We start from the raw sequence: 19,286 nt of genomic DNA, 5'->3' as shown, positions 1-19,286 counted from the left end.
GCCCCCCTCTCCTTCCAGCTATTCGTATTCAGGTGAGATGCCTTCATCTGCAGATGGAGCACAGCTCCTCCCATCTGTGTCCTGGCTAGATGTTGCTTGTCTTGTGAACTGCAAGGCTTGGGGTGTGCCCTGATTCTGGGGCAGATGCCTCTGCAAAGGCCTGTGGCTGCTGGTGTGGCCAGGAAGCTGTGACCTGGTCCAGGCATCTCCAGTGAGAGGAGCTGATGGGGGAACAGCTTCTTCCCCCTTGCTCCCAAACCTTTACTCCCTTGCTCATCCCAAACCCAGAGGCCAGGAGCCTTTTGAGAAGGGCCCTATGCTCCCTAGGCACAAGAGCCGCGAGGAGGTGCCATTAGCATAGTTTCAAAGATGGCATTGATATTGGAGCCCAGAGCACTTCAGCTTGGGAACATGCTGTGGACTGTCCTCTATCCTTGCCCTGATCTCCACTCCTGTCCTCCTCCCCTCCCTTCCTTCCACAGTGCACCACCCAGAGTTGCTTCAGCAGATTCCCTCAGGCCCTCACCTTGGCCGAGACCCCATAGAATTGGTTCCCTGATGCAGATCTTTAAAAAACAAAAAGCCCAGGGTGAGGGCATTTTGCTGCTTTACCAGTTAAGGTTGCTCCCCCCAGGGTTGGGGGGGCGGGGAAAGGAGAGAGAGGCAGCCCTGAGGCTGAGACACGCCAGTCAGCTCCTGGCAGCGGCCTTGAGCTGGGGCCAGGCGGTGCCTATTAGAAGGCTGAGGGAAGATCCGTTTTGAAGTCTGAAAGGATCCTGTAGGGAGAGGACTGGCTGGATGCCAAGGAGCTCTTTGAGGTGGTAACTAACTCATAAACAAGAGCTGGCGTGTGCCAACGAAGTCTCTCTCGTCCTGGCTTTGGGGAGACAAGCAGATCTATAGGATGCCTTGTAAGTAGAATGGTGTTTTAGTGTTTCAAGTGCTGTTTGCCGTTCTGTGGCTCGGAGGGGAGGGAGGGAGCTGTGTGTATATCATGGGGCCCAGCCGTTTGCTAACAGGAAGGCTCCTTTTTTTTTGCTTAGCATTAACATTTCAAGGTACAGGAACCATTTAGGTATTTAGTGTTTTATGGCTCTTCCAGGGCCAGCTATTAATATTCCTCTCTCTGCTTTGCAGGGTGAGAGGCACTGGAGGGGCCTAGTCTCTGTGTTGGGAGGGGCGGGAGGGCTCTGAGTGTTTCCAGTCGTTTCCTAGTCACCTTACAAGAAAACCTGCTCCTAGCAGGCAGTGGGCAAGACTGGGTCACCAATGCGAGGCATGAGTCCTGGCCTGGTCTCTGCAGCCGTCTGCATCAGTCATGGGGTCCAGCTCATTAAGAGTGTGTGTTGGTAGCACTGTGGATATTGACTCCCTGGGGCACCAGCTGTCAGTGCACACCATAGCCTTCCCCATCCTGGTCATAGAGGGGTTAACTGAGCTGCCTAGAGGTCCCACAGCATGCCAGAGGTCAGGCTGGGATTAGGGTGTGGGACTGCTGATCTCTCTGCTCTGGTGGACGGGTGCTGGACCACACTGCTACACTACAGAGCTGTGATGCTCAGCTGCTTCCCCAAGAGGTGGGTTAGTTGGTTGCTTGCACTTCATGAGCATCTCTCGCTTCAGGATTTCCAAGCCCTTGTTGCCTGTGCATGTGGTAGAGCTGCCTGGTAGTGGGAGAGGGTGGTGCAGTCTGGATGTGGTCTGGTTTGGTAGCTGCAGAGGCTGGGGCAGTTCCGGGGGGAGGCCCTGCAGGGTTTCCATTGTGCCCTTCCCATTTAGGGAGGCAAAAGGCCTTGATGGGAAAGCTCACCTGGGAGTTTCTGCCAGTTTTCTAGTGGGTAAGATGCCTCCCACTATGGCAGTGGTTTTCAACCTGTGGTTCGTTGACCTCCAGGGGCCCGCAGACTATGTCTAAGGGGTCCACAAAAGATGACTATGATCAGTCAAAAGTGTGTGAATACTGACACTTACAATTCAAAGGAATCCGCACCTCCATTCAAAATTTCCAAAGGGGTTTGCAGATGAAAAAAGCTTGAAAACTATTGCTCTATGTCCTTGCCTGGCCCAGGAGGGAGAAATGACCTCATGAGAGGATGAGTATGGCTGATGTTTGGAGGGGAAGTGCCTATCTGTCACTAGCTTTGTGCTGCTACGATCCCTGTGGGCCAAATTGTGGGCTTCTGTTCCCCTAGACCCACAAAGTTCCACCATCTTCTGGGCAACCTCCTCCTGCCTGGACAAGGTCTTCATCTGCCAGACCAGAAGGGAGGTGCTGGCTGAGGGGGATCCAGACAACTGTGGGACTGACTTCCTTTCACTCATCCATACATGTCTCCTGGCAGAGTTTCACTAGGTGGTGTCCACAGGCCACTTAGATATGTTCAAAGGGCAGTGGGCACTAGTTAGAGTTTTCTGCTTGGGGTCCACCCTAGTTCTTGATTTATGACCTGCACTTTCATTCCTGTTTTATCATCTTTTGCCTCCAAATGTGGTTGTCATATAGTTAGTGGCCTCCCTTTAACCACTGAAGGAGGCTTGTAGTTTCCTGGTGGGCTTACACCAGTAATTCTCAGCTGGGGTGCCATGGCACCAAGGATACCTTGAGGTTCTTTCAAGGATGCCCCAGGTGCCACAGTCTTAGTGCTTTGAGGTGTACAAACCCAGTTCATATGATAACCTCAGATTTCAGATAGGAATCCATACCAAGCAGGAGGTTGGACTGGATGACCTCCCGAGGTCCCTTCCAACCCTCATTTTCTATACTTCTATGAAAGCACTAGCCCATTGCCTGTCAAGGATGATTTGGGGGGTGGCAAGGATGGAGGGCTGCCACCCAATGCCCCACCCTGCTGCTGCTTTGCCTCTGGCCCCTTGTGTGCCTGGTTTGTGCACTTCCTCTTTCCACTTTTCCTTCCACTGGAGCAGGAAGGGGAAGTTCCCAGGTCCCAAGTTCAGTAGCAGGAAGTGATTGGAGTTCAGCCTGAATAAGATTTCCAGGACAGGAGCCTTACTGGGAAACCCAGTGATGGATCCAACATCTGGGACCACGTCAGTCCCAGGGTAAAACCTGCAGAGGTCTGTGGGTCTGTCAGGCTTCCTAGGAGGGAAGTGCTATCCCTCTGCAACACTGCTCTGTGTTTGTTCTGACAGAGGGCAGGTGCTAGGTGAATGGGCAGTGTAGGTTGTAGAGATTTGGGAAACCATTGCTCCAAAGCCTGGCCAGCCTCTGCATGGAGAGGAGAGGCCCGCCATGGGCCAAGCATGGCGTGGAAGGGAGCTTTCTCCATTCTGTAGTAGAAGGCTGAAATGGACCAGGGTTTCTCTAAAGGGACCTTTTGGCATGTATTCAGGTAGGAGAATCCCCTTCCTCCAGGCTGGGTTCATCTTATATAGCTGGGACAAGCCCCTGTGTTGCTCCTCTTCTTCAGGCTTTGTTTGGTCTTGGCACAGATCAGAGCATGCAGTGTACTGGGAGCCTTGGTAAACCTCCTTTCCAGTTACAAAGAGCATTGTGAAGTGTGTTCTCGTGTCACAAGAGGGTTGGGTAACTACTTTCTCTTGCCAGTTACTTCTGAACTCCTGTACTTCCTGCACTGACTGAATGCAGGAGCCTTTACAGTCCTCCTCTCCAACAGGCAACACCCATTTACGTGCTGGCAATAAGCAGGGCCCATGGAGACGGTTCCACTTGGCACTTGGAGGACGTCCTGTTAGGGTATGTTGATGGGCCTGTACAAACAGGGCCATTAAGAACACTGCCTCTAGGGAGGTGCTGGTCTGACAGGAGATGGACAGAGACTCTCTTTCAATTTCCCATTGATCCAAAGGGGAGTGCGTGCAAGGAGACACAGATGCCGAGCCTGCACGTCTGGTTATTAACTATGCCCTAAGTGCTGCTCTTGGGTCTGCTGGGTTTCTCAGTGCTAGGAAATCGAATCAAGGCAAAAGTACTTAGGAGGATTTTAATCAGAACTTGGCAGAAGACTTTAAGGAAATCCAAGAAAGCCTCTGACAATCGAACCTCACCTGACTGACTGGGACTACGGATGAATGAAAGGTCAGAAAGCAGTGTCACAGCCTGGGCTGAATGTGACTGGATGGGTAGGATTTCAGCTTCTGGCATGGGAATCCTGATGGAGTTTGTTTTCCTGCCCTTGTGTGCTGTGTGATAGAAACAAGAAAATGAGCCTTCTTCAAAGTGGGTGAGACTAGCTGCCAGCTGGAAATGTGAGGCAGAGCCATAGGGAAGCTGGTGAGGAAAAGCATCTCAGAGCCATTAGAGACAGCCCAGCCCTCCCAGAGCCGGAGGCAAGTTCTCCTTTCCCTTCCACTGAGAGCTTTTGTGGCCTGGGAGACAGGCAAGCAGGATGTTACACTTGGCTTATTCAGGAAGTGCTTAGTAATGGCAATGTTGAGCATTGCTGGCTACAGAAAATCTCAGTGCCGGCGTTCCAGGTAGAGCGCATTGTTGGAAAACAAATTGGCTAAAATTCAGGGATTTGCTTGACTATAAATCTCTGTTTTTCTTGTAGACTGTCTGTAGAGGACATTCCCTCACAGATGAGTTTAGAGACCTCTGGTTTGTGTCGTTGCAACACTGCATTAATTGTGCAGACAGTCCTTTCCAGGCTTTTGTTTATAGTCGTCTGTGACTTTCCCATAACATCTTTTCAACTGAAGTTTTTCATTTTTGATCATGGCTTAAGCTGTGACTCCTTGTGAATTTTATTTTGGAAAGTTTGATTAAAACTGGATCGAGCAGCTGGGGTTGTGTGACCATGTAGGGGAAAGCAGGAGCGTTTTTTGGATGTCTCACAGACGGGTAACCCAGACTGGTTTTTCTTTGCCCAGCTCCAGCAGAAATGCATCTGTAGTCCAAAAGCTACAGATTTTGGGGAAAAATACACCATAGGTTTTTGCAAGTAGCTTTCCAATGGCACCACCCAGTTTATCTTAACCTTATTGGCACCCGGGAATGAGATCTGTTTCTCCAAATGCTTTTTTTACCCAAGAGAGAGTTAAGGGAGCACGAGCTGTTCTTCTCCACCTGCCAAAGGCATCTGCCCCACAAGTGAGCTCTGCTTAGTACCTTTTCCTGTTGGGTGCGTGGATGCCACCATGATGAGCAATAGCATAAAGCCCAAAGATTGTGTCCCTCCTTTGCGTTCCAACTCGCCATCTGTGCTGGGGGTTTTGATGCTGTTAAGCTATAACATATGTATGAATATTTACATGTGTTGATTGCTTTGGGCGGGGGCCTTATGGCAGTCAGTTGTGGTAGCCAGATGCTTGAAAGAAGGTGGCCCAGTATGCGTGGTCTGATTTTTAAAAGGCACAAGCAGGCAGACCTGTTTGTTGTATGATGATGGTGGGCCTAGGCCAACCAGGAACTACAAGCCTCCCTCAGTGGCTAGAGGGAGGCCACTAATTTAATTGAAGAAGTCATGAATAAACAGGAATGGGAGAGCAGGTAGAGGGCAATAGGTAAGTTGCCAGGGGAGGACACTGAGCAGAGACCACTGATGTGCAATGAACTCCTTTGGGTGATTTGAAGAGACCCTAAGACCTGAATCCTGTGGTGAGTTAAAGCCCAGTCATTTTGCCTTGTAGCTGTCGTCATTCTGGGGTAGGGATGAAGCTGCTATGATAACTGAGATGACATTTCTGTTATGATGATCTATAAAGTAAATTGCATGCAAACGCTTGGCAGTAGCAGGGCTGAGCTGTTTTCCTTTCGGAGGCCAGGAAGTGCAGAGTTAACCTGCACGGGGGGGGGGGGGGGGGGGGGGGGGGGGGGGGGCCTTGACTCTGGCCTCCTTGTTTGTCTGTCTTGCAGCAGTATTTTCCTTACGAGATCCCACAGCTCTACCCTGTGACTGTTTGGCAAATACCATGCACCAAAAAGGAACTGCATTTTTTCCTTGACTATGAATGTAGGTACATAGCGTGTTCTTTCCACATGCCGTGTGATTGCAAAGGAAAATACTCTTTCCCTGCCATATGCTTGAGGGGGCACAGTCAGAATGGCTGTGGGAAGCTTAACCCTGTCTCTACCGTCCTGTGTGACTGAATTCTCGACTTTGGCACTGCATTTCATCATTTACAGGGGCATTTGAACTGTCACCTCAGGTTTGCTCTGGGCTAGAATGCAGCCTCCATGTTATAGATAAGAATTGGTCATCATCATAATGGATAGTTGATTTTCTCTGTGGGCAAGTCCTTTCCTTGTGAAACCCTCTCAGTCAGTGGCTGTCCTACCCCTTGATGCCTGAGACTTCATGATCCTTATACTTTGTATCTTACCCACCCTGGACTGGGGCATTCTTAGGCAGCACACAAACATCTGTTATCTATTTCCTCCTGCTGACTAATATGCAAAACAAACGGGCTGAGGGTCTAAGGTGAGGCCAGGCCAAGTGCTCAGCTGCAGAAGCCTTCTGGGTAAGGAGATGCAGACAGGCCCAGCATGCATCCCACGTGGCTTCAGAACCCCCGTGTCCAGCTTTGCTACCTCTGTTGCGCTTGGGGTAGGAGCTGTTAGCCTTTCCCCACCTCTAGCTGGGTCACCTTTCAAGGTCTTGCTTCTTTCTGGAGGCCTTGGAGAACACCCAGTGAGTTCAGTGGTAGCAGGGGGTCCCTGGAGTCTGCTGATGGGACTAAACTGGGGAGGGAGAGCAGAGACTTCCGTCACACAGGGCATTTGTACACGTGCTCTGTGCATGTGTATAGGAGCCCCCAGGTGCTATAAAGCCTGGGAATATTCCCACTGAGCATCTCCTGCATATTCAGGGGCTCCAACAGCCTGCGTAGCCAGAGGCAGGGGAGAGATCTTGTACAGCAGCATGTGGGGCATTGTGCTTTGGTACCTCCCTCCTTCAAGCGGACTGAGAGGTAGGACTGGGTACGTATACTGGGGGTGAGTGCACGTGACACTGCTTGGTGGTGTTGTGGTCAGGTAGCTGAGCGTGTGGGTGTGGTGCGGAGTCTTGGTCTGGGACAAACTCTGTGAATAATTCATGACTCAGGCCTCTTCTGAGCAAAACCTAGAGTGAGGCACTGTCTGAAAGAAAATGCCCTGCAGAGCATTGGCTGACAGAGTCTGGGCCCTCTGTGTGCTCTTGGGATGCATGTAGAAGGTTGGCCAGGCAGCTGAATAGGCCTGGCCATGGGGAAGGCTATGGACCCATTTGCCAGGAGTGAGAGCCCCACTGTTGGGATGAGCAGGGCAGCCTGAGGCAGAGATGCTCCCCCTGGCTGCCCTGAGGAGAGCCCCAGGATCGTGGTGAGGGAGCTGAAGCTGGCAGGTCTCTTCTGAAGCAAATCCCTTGCACAAGCTGGACCCAGTGTTTGTAGCTCACCAAAAGGTCTGTGCAGAACACAAGGCCTATTGCAGGAGGGTCCTGTGCATGTTGTTGCCCCCATCACAAGGGTGGAGAATGGGGAACTGCTTTCCAAGACGGGAGCCCTGCCCACACTCCAGGGGTCCACCTGGTGTATTTGCCATGTCTGGTGGGTGTCTAATAAGATAACACCCTTCTCTCTGGGTCCTAACATGAGAATCTTCTTCCCTGCTGCTGGGCCCTAGGAAATCCCCTCTCCCTCTGCCTCCTGTTGTGTCAAGTACCAGTTATCCCTTTTCATCTGCTTCTCTTTGTGTCCTGGTTTCTGGGGCTGAGGTGCTGTTTTTCTGCGAATGCTGGGAGGAAGTGCTGTACATCAACTCCCCTCTTGCTGGGCACTGCCCAACTTGTCTGCTTCTTGCTGCTTCTGTCAGGCTGGGAGCGTTGTAGCCCTTCTCCATTCTTCATGGTAATTCTTTTCCTAGTTCCCCTGCAGCAAAGATTGTGTCAAGCTGACAGAAATGCGTCCTGTTGTATTCTCACAGCGCAGGGACCAGCCAGAGTGAATCTGAGAAGTTTGCTTCAGGGACACAGCAACTCTCACCCCTAAGTTGTGGGACTGGAGTTGTCTGGTTCCTCTTTTTTTCTCTCCCAGTCATCCTTGGCCAAGGTAGTTGTGCTGTGTGTGGTCTTTGCTAATGCACTGATCTTTTATGTTCTGAATTTTTGTGTCTGTTGCCCAGTGGAGGCCCAGTGTCTGTCTTTGCCTCCCCTCAGATATTTGTAGACAGCTGCTGAGTGAAATGGACCCGACTCTTGTCAGCTTTTCTGTCATCCTTAAAGTCCCCGAGTGGCATCAATGAGAACTAATAAGACTCCAAGTCTGTTTTCACTCCGTTGCAGCTCGGGCAGGCCTCTGGGCACCGGCAGGGCGCTAGGTCTGTCAGCAGCAGGCTTGGGCTTTATCTTCATGGATAAAAGTGCATTTAGTGGGATAACTTGGTTAAACTCCAGCATTGGAAATGAGACGCTTGTCACGCTTACCCCAAGGGGCTATACTTCTTGCCCCTGTACCTAATTTGTCTCAGGGTGAATCTACAGAGTCTTGTTCCCACTGAGGACTCGGAGGAGGACTTCCCTAGTGAGCACTAGGGGTGTAACTTAAATTCCAGGGAGGGGGTTGGCCCTATACCAGGCAAACTTGGTAACCTTGGTGGGGGAGAGAGGCTTTTGGCCCCAGACATAGCATTTGCTCCTTGCTTTAGAAATTTCAGCTATGGGAAATGCCATCCGGCTGACTCGTTAAACAGTCGGCTTCAAAAGTCCCTCAGTGCTCCAGTATGTGTCCAGACAACTGAGCACATCTGACTTGGGAGCTGGCCAGCGCTCACTAAAGACCCTTGCAGGACTCACAATGCTCCCTTATATGATAGCTCCAGGCTGGGAGGTGCAGCTCCCAGGCAGAGAGAGGGTCCTGGGAGCCTGCAATATGGAAAGGGAACTTGGGTGAGGTGGAGCAGGTGAGTGGCGAGCCTTGCCTGCCCAGATCGTCTTTGGGCTTCCAGCTGGGTTCTGCACAGCAGGTTAAAGGGAGTCCCCATCTCATCATTTTGTTCTGGGGCCAGGAATTTCTAGAAGCTAATTGATCTGTACTGGAATTGGGCTATAATGCTGCTTTAATGTTAGATTTATTATTATTGGCAGAAGCTTGCTTAAGTGCCCAGCGGAGCTTTCCATAGTTGGCTTGTTGCTAATGGGGAAAATGCTGTTTGTTTTTCCTGGAGTGAAATTCAGCTCTCGGTTTAGCTTGTGCCCTACAGGGCTTTCGGCAGTTTCAGGATTCAAGTATTACAGCTTTTGATATTCTGCCTCATCTCCTCTCTCTATTAGAAAGAGGTATGATTTGCACATAAATGCAGGGTCGCTGCAGAAATGTCTACAGCAGCTTTGCAAAACTTTGCTCCCCCTCCCAGCTCCCTGGTATACACGCTCTCTGTCTTGCAGTGGGAGGATCAGTCTCTTATAGATGCCCATTTTTCATTAGCTCAGGCAGCAGCATAAAGTTTGTCTTTTGCGTGCTTTGTTGAGTAGCTGCTGGGCTGTTCTCAGGCTGGCACTGGGTGATGTTCTGCCCTGAAGGAGGTAGCTTCTAAAAGAGGAACGCCCAGTCTTTGCCTGGTAGTGGGGCTGGCCTTTCACTTGGAAACAGAGGTAGTTTGCCATGTTCATCTAGTGTCAGGTGGGAGGCAGAGCAGGGTGGCACTTTTCAGACTAAGCGGTTCAGAAAGGCATAAGCGTTCCTAAGGAGCAGCCTACTTAGTCAGATGCTAAAGGGTTAGAGTGCCGTTGATTTGTAGCCATCCTCTTAAAGAGGCCACCCCTGCAAACTACAAGTTCCAACGTGCAACGCGTCATCTTGGTCTGAAGCTGAGCTGCCTGCCTCCCCAGGGAGCACCACACGCAGGAACATGGAGTCTCTGTGCATTACCGGTCCACAAAGCTTATTTGCTCGGAAGGGTGATTTTGCTAGAGTGGCCTTATCTCACTCTGCAGATTTGCTCCCTGTGTAGATCAGCCATGGCTGTTGTCTTCAGTGACCAGAACCAGATGTTTCCACAGCTTTTCCCCCCTCCCTTTATTCCTGCAGAGCCAGCAGTGGGTGAGCTGCCTTCCATCTTAAGCATGCAGAGCCATCTGTGTGTCTGCAAAGCCTGCTGAAGGCTGGGGCTGTAGAGGTCTTGTTGAGGGTCTGTTGTTAGCATGCAGAGCCTCTGTTAAGTGGTAATGACCCATAAGACAAGAGGCCAGCACAGTGTTCAGTGCCCAGGGGAAATGTGTAAGGCTGAAAGGTGAGGCAAGCTCTTCCCATATTTTTTTACTGGAGCAACAAGCAGATTGGTTGTGTAGATCATCAGAACAGTAAACATGGAAGCTGTCTCCAGCACCCAGCTCAGTTTGGTCTTTGGCCCTGCAGAGCTCTGGCCCAGAAGTCACCCTCTTCCTGAAGACCTGCCTCAGTGCAGTAGCCTAGTCTAATGGCTGCTGACTGAATGCAGATCAGATCTGACGCCATGTGTGCAGAGACAGGGTGGCACCCAGTGTAGATCACTGCCATCTTTTGGGGAGGTTGTGAGCTCTCGCCTGTGCAGCCGTGTCCATGCGAGTCCGTGAAGAGGCACTAGGGAGGGCGGTTTCTGCTGACTATGAACTGGCAGTGCAAAGAGATACTTCTGGCTAATGGGCATGCATTTTGTGGCACTGCACAGATTGACAGAAGTATCCCACCGAGGCCCATCCTGAAAGCCGGTCTTCCTCCTCGGCTGCCCTGTAAATATTGTTAGAGATGAGATGAACCAATTGACCTGCCCTGCCCAGAGCCATTTTGGCTGGTTCCTTCCCCAGGCAGATAGTTATTTAGCTCCACATAGCTTATGCACGACTAGAATGTGGAATGACCTTATAGTGCCATTGGAGACCCACACTTGAGGTAGATTTGTCTTTGGGTGAGTAGCTGGGGTGCGTGTACATGTTCTTCTCTCCCCTCCCATTTCTGGGGTGAGTTTATTACGGTTCTCTTTTTTGTCTTCAGCAGGCCTTCCCCAGTGGCAGCTCTGCTGCCTCCTTGTGAGTGGGGAACATCATCTCTCTGCTTTCTTCTCTACCTGGGGGCCTGAGGGCAGTGTGGGAGGAATGCAGGGGATGGACCTAGCAGAGGGCAGGTCATGGGGTGAGTAGCATGCTGTCCTATTTTGCCTGATCTGACCTTGCCCCTTGTCATCTTGGCACAATGGCTGCCCAGATGGCAAGTTACTAGTCAGTGCCCAAGCAACAGCCACCTTGGCATTCTCAAGTTCTCCTGGAGTTGGAAAACTTCCTGGCAGTGCTTCAGTGGAAGGGACCATGATGAGCTCTCTCTGGACCGAGTCCAAGAGTTCCCTATCAGCATGGCCTGTGGCACAGGGATGGGGTATTTGCTTGGTTCTGCTGCCTGCTACTGGGGCAGTCTTAGTGAGAAACCTGAACCAAGTAGATACTGGGTATCTGTATGCAGATGCATTTTTTTTCACTGGAATGCCCAGCCCTGTTGCAGTGGGAATAGGGGCTGGGGGGTTTGGTGCTCTGGTTGCATGGAGGGCTGTCTTTTACAGCTGTGTTTCTGCGTTTCTTTCCTTTTGGGGCCCTGGTGGCACAGTGGAAGAGAAACCATGCTGGCAGCAGGTGGGGGAACATGAGCCACTCTTTTTCCACCTGCATCTGTGGGGTGGTTTTGGTAATACTGAATGATCTGCTAATCTGCATCAATGCTGAGAGGTCTCAAAGCAGCAGGTAAAATTAAGAGGTTCTGCGTCCTCTCCTGTTGTAGGGACAGCCCAGCCATAGGCCCATCAGCCTTGCTTTTGCTGGAGATTCATAGATGCTAGGGTTGGAAGGGACCTCAATAGATCATTGAGTCCGACCCCCTGCATAGGCAGGAAAGAGTGCTGGGTCTAGATGACCCCAGCTAGATGCATATCTAACCTCCTCTTGAAGACCCCCAGGGTAGGGGAGAGCACCACCTCCCTTGGGAGCCCGTTCCAGACCTTGGCCACTCTAACTGTGAAGAAGTTCTTCCTAATGTCCAATCTAAATCTGCTCTCTGCTAGCTTATGGCCATTATTTCTTGTAACCCCCGGGGGCGCCTTGGTGAATAAAACCTTACCAATTCCCTTCTGTGCCCCCGTGATGAACTTATAGGCAGCCACAAGTTCGCCTCTCAACCTTCTCTTGCGGTGGCTGAAGAGGTCCAGGTGCCCCAGTCTCTCCTCATAGGGCTTGGCCTACAAGCCCTTAACCATACGAGTGGCCCTTCTCTGGACCCTCTCTAGGTTATCCACATCCCTCTTGAAGTGTGGTGCCCAAAACTGCACACAGTACTCCAACTGAGGTCTGACCAGCGCCCGATAGAGGGGAAGTATCACCTCCTTGGATCTGTTCGTCATGCATCTGCTGATGCACGATAAAGTGCCATTAGCTTTTCTGATGGCTTTGTCACACTGCTGACTCATGTTCATCTTGGAGTCCACTAGGACTCCAGATCTCTTTCCACTTCTGTGCCACCAAGCAGGTCATTTCCTAGGCAGTAGGTATGCTGGACATTTTTCCTCCCTAGGTGCAGCACTTTGCATTTCTCCTTGTTGAATTGCATTCTGTTGTTTTCTGCCCATTTGTCCAACCTGTCCAGGTCTGCTTGTAGTTGTTCCCTGCCCTCTGGTGTGTCTACTTCTCCCCACATTTTTGTGTCATCTGCAGACTTGGACAGAGTACACTTCACTCCCTCGTCCAAGTCGCTGATGAAGACATTGAAGAGTATCAGTCCTAGGACTGAGCCCTGTGGGACCCCACTGCCCACACCCTTCCAGGTTGAAACCGACCCATCCACCACGACTCTCTGGGTGCGACCCTCTAGCCAATTCGTCACCCACCGGACTGTGTAGTCATCCAAGTCACAGCCTCTTAACTTGTTCGCCAGTATGGTGTGGGATACCGTATCGAAGGCCTTCCTGAAGTCTAAGTATATGATGTCAACCCCTACTCCTGCGTCCAGGCATTTTGTGACCTGGTCATAAAAAGAGACTAGATTAGTCAGGCATGATCTACCTGCTACGAACCCGTGCTGGTTTCTCTTCAGCATAATTTTTCCTGCCGGGCTCTTGCAAATGTGAGCCTTGATAATTTTTTCAAAGACTTTGCCAAGGATGGAGGTGAGACTGACTGGCCTATAGTTGCCTGGGTCCTCCTTCCTCCCCTTCTTGAAAATGGGGACCACATTGGCCCTTTTCCAGTCCTCTGGGACCTGGCCCGTGTGCCATGAGTGTTCAAATATTCCTGCCAGTGGCTGTGCAATGATGTCAGCCAGTGCCTTCAGTACCCTCGGATGGAGCTCATCCGGGCCTGCTGACTTAAACGCATCCAGTTCCTCCAAGTGACTGCACCATCTCAGGGTCTACGCTTGGTAGTCTGGCGCCCTGCTGCTGCCTCTCTACAACCCCAGTGAGAGACTTGTCTTGCCCCTCACTTAGGAACACTGAGGCAAAGAACTCATTGAGGAATTCAGCCTTGTCCCCTCTGTCCGTCACCATTTGCTTCTGCCCATTTAGTAGGGGTCCTATACTGTCCTGGGCCTTCCTTTTACTCCCTATATAGCTGAAAAACAATTTCTTGTTATCCTTAACTTGGGATGCCATCCTCGGCTCCATGGTAGCTTTGGCCCATCTAACTGCCTCCCTACAACTGCGAGCAGAGGAGGTATACTCCTCTTTGGTAATCTCTCCGTTTCCACTTTTTATATGCTCCCCTTTTAGCCTGTAGGCTGCTCTGGATTTCTCTGGTCAGCCAGGGAAGCTTTCTGGCCCCTTTCCCTCTTTTTCCTTGCATCGGGATCGCCTCCCTCTGTGCCCGAAGGATCATTTCCTTAAGGCACAGCCACCCTTCCTGGGCTCCCACCTCTTCAAAACTCCTACTCTGCAGTGCGTCCTTGACTAATCACCTGAGTTCATTGAAATCAGCTTTCCTAAAGTCTAGCACTTTCACCCTACTAGTTACCTTACCCACTTGACGTCTTATGAAGAATTCTATTATTTGGTGATCACTGTCCCCCAGGTGACCACCGATGTGTAGGTCCCCTACCATGTCATCCCCCGTTGCCAATACCAGGTCCAGTAAGGCATTCCCCTTAGTGGGACCATGTACCTCCTGCTCCAGGTGGAGGTCCTGCACACAGGATAGGAACCTGCACGAACAGTGGGACTTTGCCATCTGCATCTCCCAGCAGATGTCTGGGTAGTTTAGGTCCCCCATGACTACCGCCTCCTTAGTTTTTATGGTCTCCGAGAGCTGCCTCAGGAGCCCCAAATCTAGCTCTTCCACTTGGTGTGGGGGTCTGTAGCAGACCCCTACCACCAAATCCCTTTCTCCTTGACCCCCATGTAACCTAACCCACAATCCTTCTACTTTCTCCTCTGTCGATTCCGTCTTGATAAGGGTCGATGTATATTGCTCATTGACATAGAGCGCAACCCCTCCCCCTTTCTTCCCCACCTTGTCCTTTCTGTACAGCTTATAACCCTCAATATGTACCGCCCAGTCGTGGGAAGAATCCCACCAGGTTTCTGTTAGCCCTACTAAGTCGTAGGTGTTTTCTGCAAGCAGGAGTGCTAGTTCATCCTGCTTGCTCCCCATGCTCCTAGCATTAGTATATAGGCACTTGAGCTCTGTGACTGGCGCCTTTGCTGCCCCCCAGCTCTGATTCCCAAAGGGCCCCTTATTGCTTACCTGTGCTGTAGTGCTGGCCGCCCCATGGATTGCAGGTTCCCAATGTTTTCCTTCAGGCTGGGCTGTCCTTGTGGGTGCCACATGGTTTGGTGGTCCACGGCTTCCCCCGCCCTCATCTTCCCCTCCCCCCGATGAGCCTCGTTTAAAGCCTGCCGGAGGAGATCCGCCAACCTAGAAGAGAACACACGCTTACCTTTGGGGGACAGGTGAAGCCCATCCCAACTGAGCATGTCCCTCATCATGATGTGCGGGTCATTGTCAAGGAAGCCGAAGCCTGCCTTTAGACACCATTGCTGAAGCCGCCAGTTGGTCTCTCTAATGCAGTAGTTGGTCTCTCTAATGCAGTGATGGGTGAGGGGTTGGTGAGGGGTTGGTCCTAGACAAGTGGATAAGGCCTCATCTTCTGTTTGGAGAGCATAAATCCCCTTCTGGCACATGGGAACTGTGGCACTTTATGAGACATGTCACCCCATCAGGTCCTGTGTCTCACACTCCTCTTACATGGTGCTGAGGCATCATATCCAGACCAGAGGCCAGTACCTCATGCTTCAGAGGAATATGCCCAGGTGATAGGGAGAAAAGCTCCCTCTGGGGCAGGAGAGCTGCTTCCAGCTGCAGGCTGAGAAACCAGCTGTGGCCTTGCCACAGCTGCAAATACAGTGGTATGTGACCCAGTTAATTTGCAGGCACCCCTTGGGCAGCCTCATTCTTGTTGACTTGTCCCTTTCCCTGGGAATGCGCAGAATGGATGCAGAGCCATCCTTCGTCACAGAGGAATGTGCAAAGAGGAAGTCCTAGTGTAACTAGGAAGTATAGGAAACCTGCAGCCATGGGTGTTCTGTGCCACCACAGCAGGCTCCCCTCCCAGCCCCAGGCATCCTCCACTCTCTGCCCCTTTCTTCCGCAGCTAAGTCACCAAGGTGCCCCTGCCCCGTCCTTTCTCCTGTCCACTTGTCTGATCAGCTTCAGTCACTAGCTCTGTGGACAAGCTTCTCTCTTTCCACCTGTCTTCTGTTCTGACACACTAGTGGCCCTGTATATCCCAGTACATCAGAGCTGGGGCCCTGATAGTGGGGAGCCTATAGGCTGCTGTCTCACTTGCCAGAAGGCAAGGAAAGATGGGGAGTGATGGCTTCTGACTGAGTTGCTGTGCAAAGGAGGCCGCATGTTTGTCGTCTTCACTTCCTTCCTCCCCCTCCCATCCTGACTGTGCATGGGCCACCATTGGGGTTTACCACCAGGCCTGTCATCAGCAAAGTCGTGGCTAATCCTTCCCTCAAATCCTTTAAGCTGACAGCAAGCAAACCCCTTCTTAAACTTCTAACATGCAAACTGTGTTCTGGGAGAGAGCTCAGTTCATGCACCCGGGGGCTCACTTCTCCCTCCTGTATGCCAAGCCATCAGCACCATTGCTGTGATGATGCAGAGCAAGAAGTGGGTGGAGTGAGCTGCTGTGCTGCAGTGTCTCCTGGGATGATGTACTTGGGTGTGGAGGTTCAGGTTCCTAATTACCTAATGACAAGTTATTGCTCCAAGAAAAAGGAGAAAGAGATTAAAACTGGCTACTCAACAAAGGGTAAAGCCCTGTTTGTCTTGGAGGCCTCAGTGTTGCCCACTAGTAGTGCTTTCGGTGACATTTGGGTGGTAGCTGCCTTGTGTATCTGTCTGGTCTAAATACTTATCATGTCTCTGTGGGAAGCTGGGAGACCTGGATCCTGTTAGACTCTGCCTTGGGTGAGTCAGTACATTAACTTCTATGGGACAAACAGGCCTGCAGCCTTGGACAATGGTGGATGTCATGGCACGAAGAAGGCTGCACTCTGTGCTCATCCCCTCCAATGTAACTGTTGAGTGTTGTACAGTGTTATCACCTTTGGCTTTCTGGGTCCATTTATTCCATCAAAAGGAAACATATTATCACTTCTCTGCCTTTTTCTCAATTTTCAGAAGTGACTGATGAGTTTAGGTGCTTTGGTTTTTGGGGGCACCTGCTTTTAGCCAGGTGCTGGGGAGGGGTCCTGCATTGGGTCAGTGAAAATTAAGACACTAGAACTCACTAGCTGCTTTTTGGAAAGGTAGGGCTTTGCGCCTTAGTTCCCATGTGCATGTCATTCTGCTTCTTTTGAGATGAAACATGCCTTAGAAGTATTGTGATCACATACTAGCAGTTAGTCTCTGGGATTGTTAATTCAGCACCTTGAGCCTTTTTCTGAATTTCCCCACCCTGGGTTCCATTGGAATAAAAGGCCCCATATACCTTAAAGAACATAAAATGGCATCCTGTCTGGAGCATTTGCACATAGTGATTTCATGGTGAAACAATGCAAAATTTGAAGGTTAATGTTGATGTCCTAAATAAATGGTGCTCAGCCTTTCAGCCCTACAGCCCAGGTGAGTAGCATGGGGCTGGATCCTCCATGGGGTTGGTGCATAGGATCTGTCTGTGGTGAATTGCAGTGCATCCACCCAGCTTTGGACATTGGATCTGGCCAGGGAGAAACCCCATGTGCTAAACCAGGCTCATATGCTGGTGTGATCCAGCCTGTGGTACTGTGTCATCCAACCTGTGTCCAGGCTGTATTCAGCCCGCAAACTGGAGGCTGAGCTCTACCGTCCTAAATCACTGTTCAGGTAAAATAGGCTGAAGGTGCCAAACTGAGAGAGGCAAGATGCTGTCCTCTCTCAGGCCCTTGCCCCCACACATGGATTTGCTTGTGGGCCATGGAGAGAGTAGAACGTAGAACTGGCAAAGCAAAAGTGAGTTATGGTCACCAGGGGGCTTTACCCAGGTGGAGAGCCAGCTCCTGGCATGGACCACATGGGAGTTCAGTTCCATATGGGCCTCTTCTGTGTGGGAAAACTGCAATCAGTGTTCAGGAAACTGAGCCTTCTTCCTCCACCAAGAGTCAGGGACCTAGTGAGCTGAGCACTTCTACAACCAGGATGTCCAAGCAGAGTCTGTGGTGTCTTGGGAGCACTTCTTTTGCGATGCTAAGAGATCCATCTGAGAAGTTGGTGGGGGGATAATAGCAGACTAGCTTACTGCTCCCTGTGTGCAGATGAGTGTACTGTGGTGAGAGCAGCCAGATGTACACTGTACTTTTGCAAGTGAACAAGATACAGATGGTGTTTGTTGGCTACAGAGCTCCTTGAGCAACCTTCATAGCCAGTTCTCTTGCTCCTGATGACTGTTATCTGGACACATTCTCCTTTTAGAGCTCCAAGTTGTGTGTATGGGGAGGAAAGATGATGTGTGAGCAAGTTTAAACTGTTTGACCTAGGACATCAGTTTCCATTACACAGTGTTGCAGGGGTTCTTCTTCCTCGTACCAGATCCTGCATCTCCAGGATGCTTTTCTCTCTCCGCTCCTGGCCTTCTTCACTCTCAAGTCCTGATGACTGAAACTGAGCTGTTCCAGTCAGATGAAAAGTGTTCTTTCTACCAGTGCCAGCCACACCAAACTATATTACTGAGCATGACTGGGGTGGGGTTGGGAGGCCTCTCCTTGTGTCTGCACGGGATCCTGTAAAATATTGATCTAACTCTGGTGTCACTAGAACTTGGTATAGGCAACATCCTTAGATGTTACCAATGACATCTAGTGGAGTCCATCAGTTGTCAGCCAATGTCCCCTGAGTCAGGATGGGTATCATTGGCCTGAGTGGGGGAGGACAATCCATCTCCTTTCCTTGGTTGTCAAATTGAGTAAGGTTTTTGAGGGTGTGCTTTCTTAAACCTCTGGCTGTAGAGTCTCTGTGCTTGTGCCCACCATGGAGGTTAAAAGAGCCAGAGCCCTGAAGTGGCATCTGAAGGCAGAGTTACTTGCTGGGAGGAGGCCTGTCAGTGTGGTTGACTTTTGGCCTGCTGCATAATCCCATCGCATTGTGGAAGTTGAGATGCTCTCAGAGCTGTGTTGCCCTTGACAACTCTGCTGGGAGTCAAGACTTTCACAACGAGTGGGGAGGTGGATTTCTATTCACCATTAAAAATCAATATGACACAATGCGTGCAGCATTTAGAGTGGAGCTGTCAGCGGCTGCTCGTCACTCTGGGCATGGTGCCGTTTGGTTCCTTGCCCAGCAGCCTAGGGGCGGGGGAAAGAGGATATCATGGTACTGATAGCATAGCTCAGTGCATGGCCAGTGTAGCCCTGAGCAGAGGCATTCCTAGGGCTGCCGGCATAAACGGTGGGGGGGTAATACTCTAGATGGCAGGAAGGCCCGGTGGTGAGTTTGGGACAGCATGAGGTGGGGAGTGTGGGACCCAGTGGAGAGACAGACAGGCTGCTGTGGAGCTCCCATTAGAGAATTGCTCTCTTCCACTGGTTGCCATTGCTCTTTCCAGGAGGGCAAGTGAGGAGCAGTCTCTAGGTGGGATATGTTTTTAATGCAGGTTGATGTGTTTGTCATAGCCTGATGAGGACTCCAGCAAAGCTAACCACCTGCATGCAAGCCCTTCTGCAAGCGAGCTGGGTGATCTTGGCTCTGCTGTTGGCACTGCATCTTACAGCAGATGACAGATAATCACCCTGGCTCACAGCCCACGGAGGAGGCAAGACTCCTATCAATATGTGACCTGGGATGGCACGTATTCCTTATAAATCATTGCCCTGCTGCTGGAAGTATAGTCATAGC

At 51.0% G+C, this 19,286-nt stretch overlaps 1 protein-coding gene across 5 annotated transcripts in view; it reads left to right on the top strand.

Moving 5' to 3' along the window:
- ZNF609 (zinc finger protein 609) overlaps nt 1-19,286 on the top strand; it is a 120,855-nt gene that overhangs the window by 34,408 nt on the left and 67,161 nt on the right. Inside the window, exon 1 of one of the 5 annotated variants that reach the window (XM_019477717.2) lies at nt 803-911. The exons of the other annotated variants lie outside the window; for them this stretch is intronic. The gene's annotated coding sequence lies outside the window, so the exon portion shown is untranslated. Of the gene's footprint in view, nt 1-802; nt 912-19,286 lie in introns of those variants that run through there. 5 annotated transcript variants of the gene reach the window in all.

Source organism: Alligator mississippiensis, chromosome 11 (assembly GCF_030867095.1).
Source record: "Alligator mississippiensis isolate rAllMis1 chromosome 11, rAllMis1, whole genome shotgun sequence".
Taxonomy (NCBI): Eukaryota; Metazoa; Chordata; order Crocodylia; family Alligatoridae; genus Alligator; species Alligator mississippiensis.
This window is presented reverse-complemented; position numbering and strand designations above follow the sequence as displayed.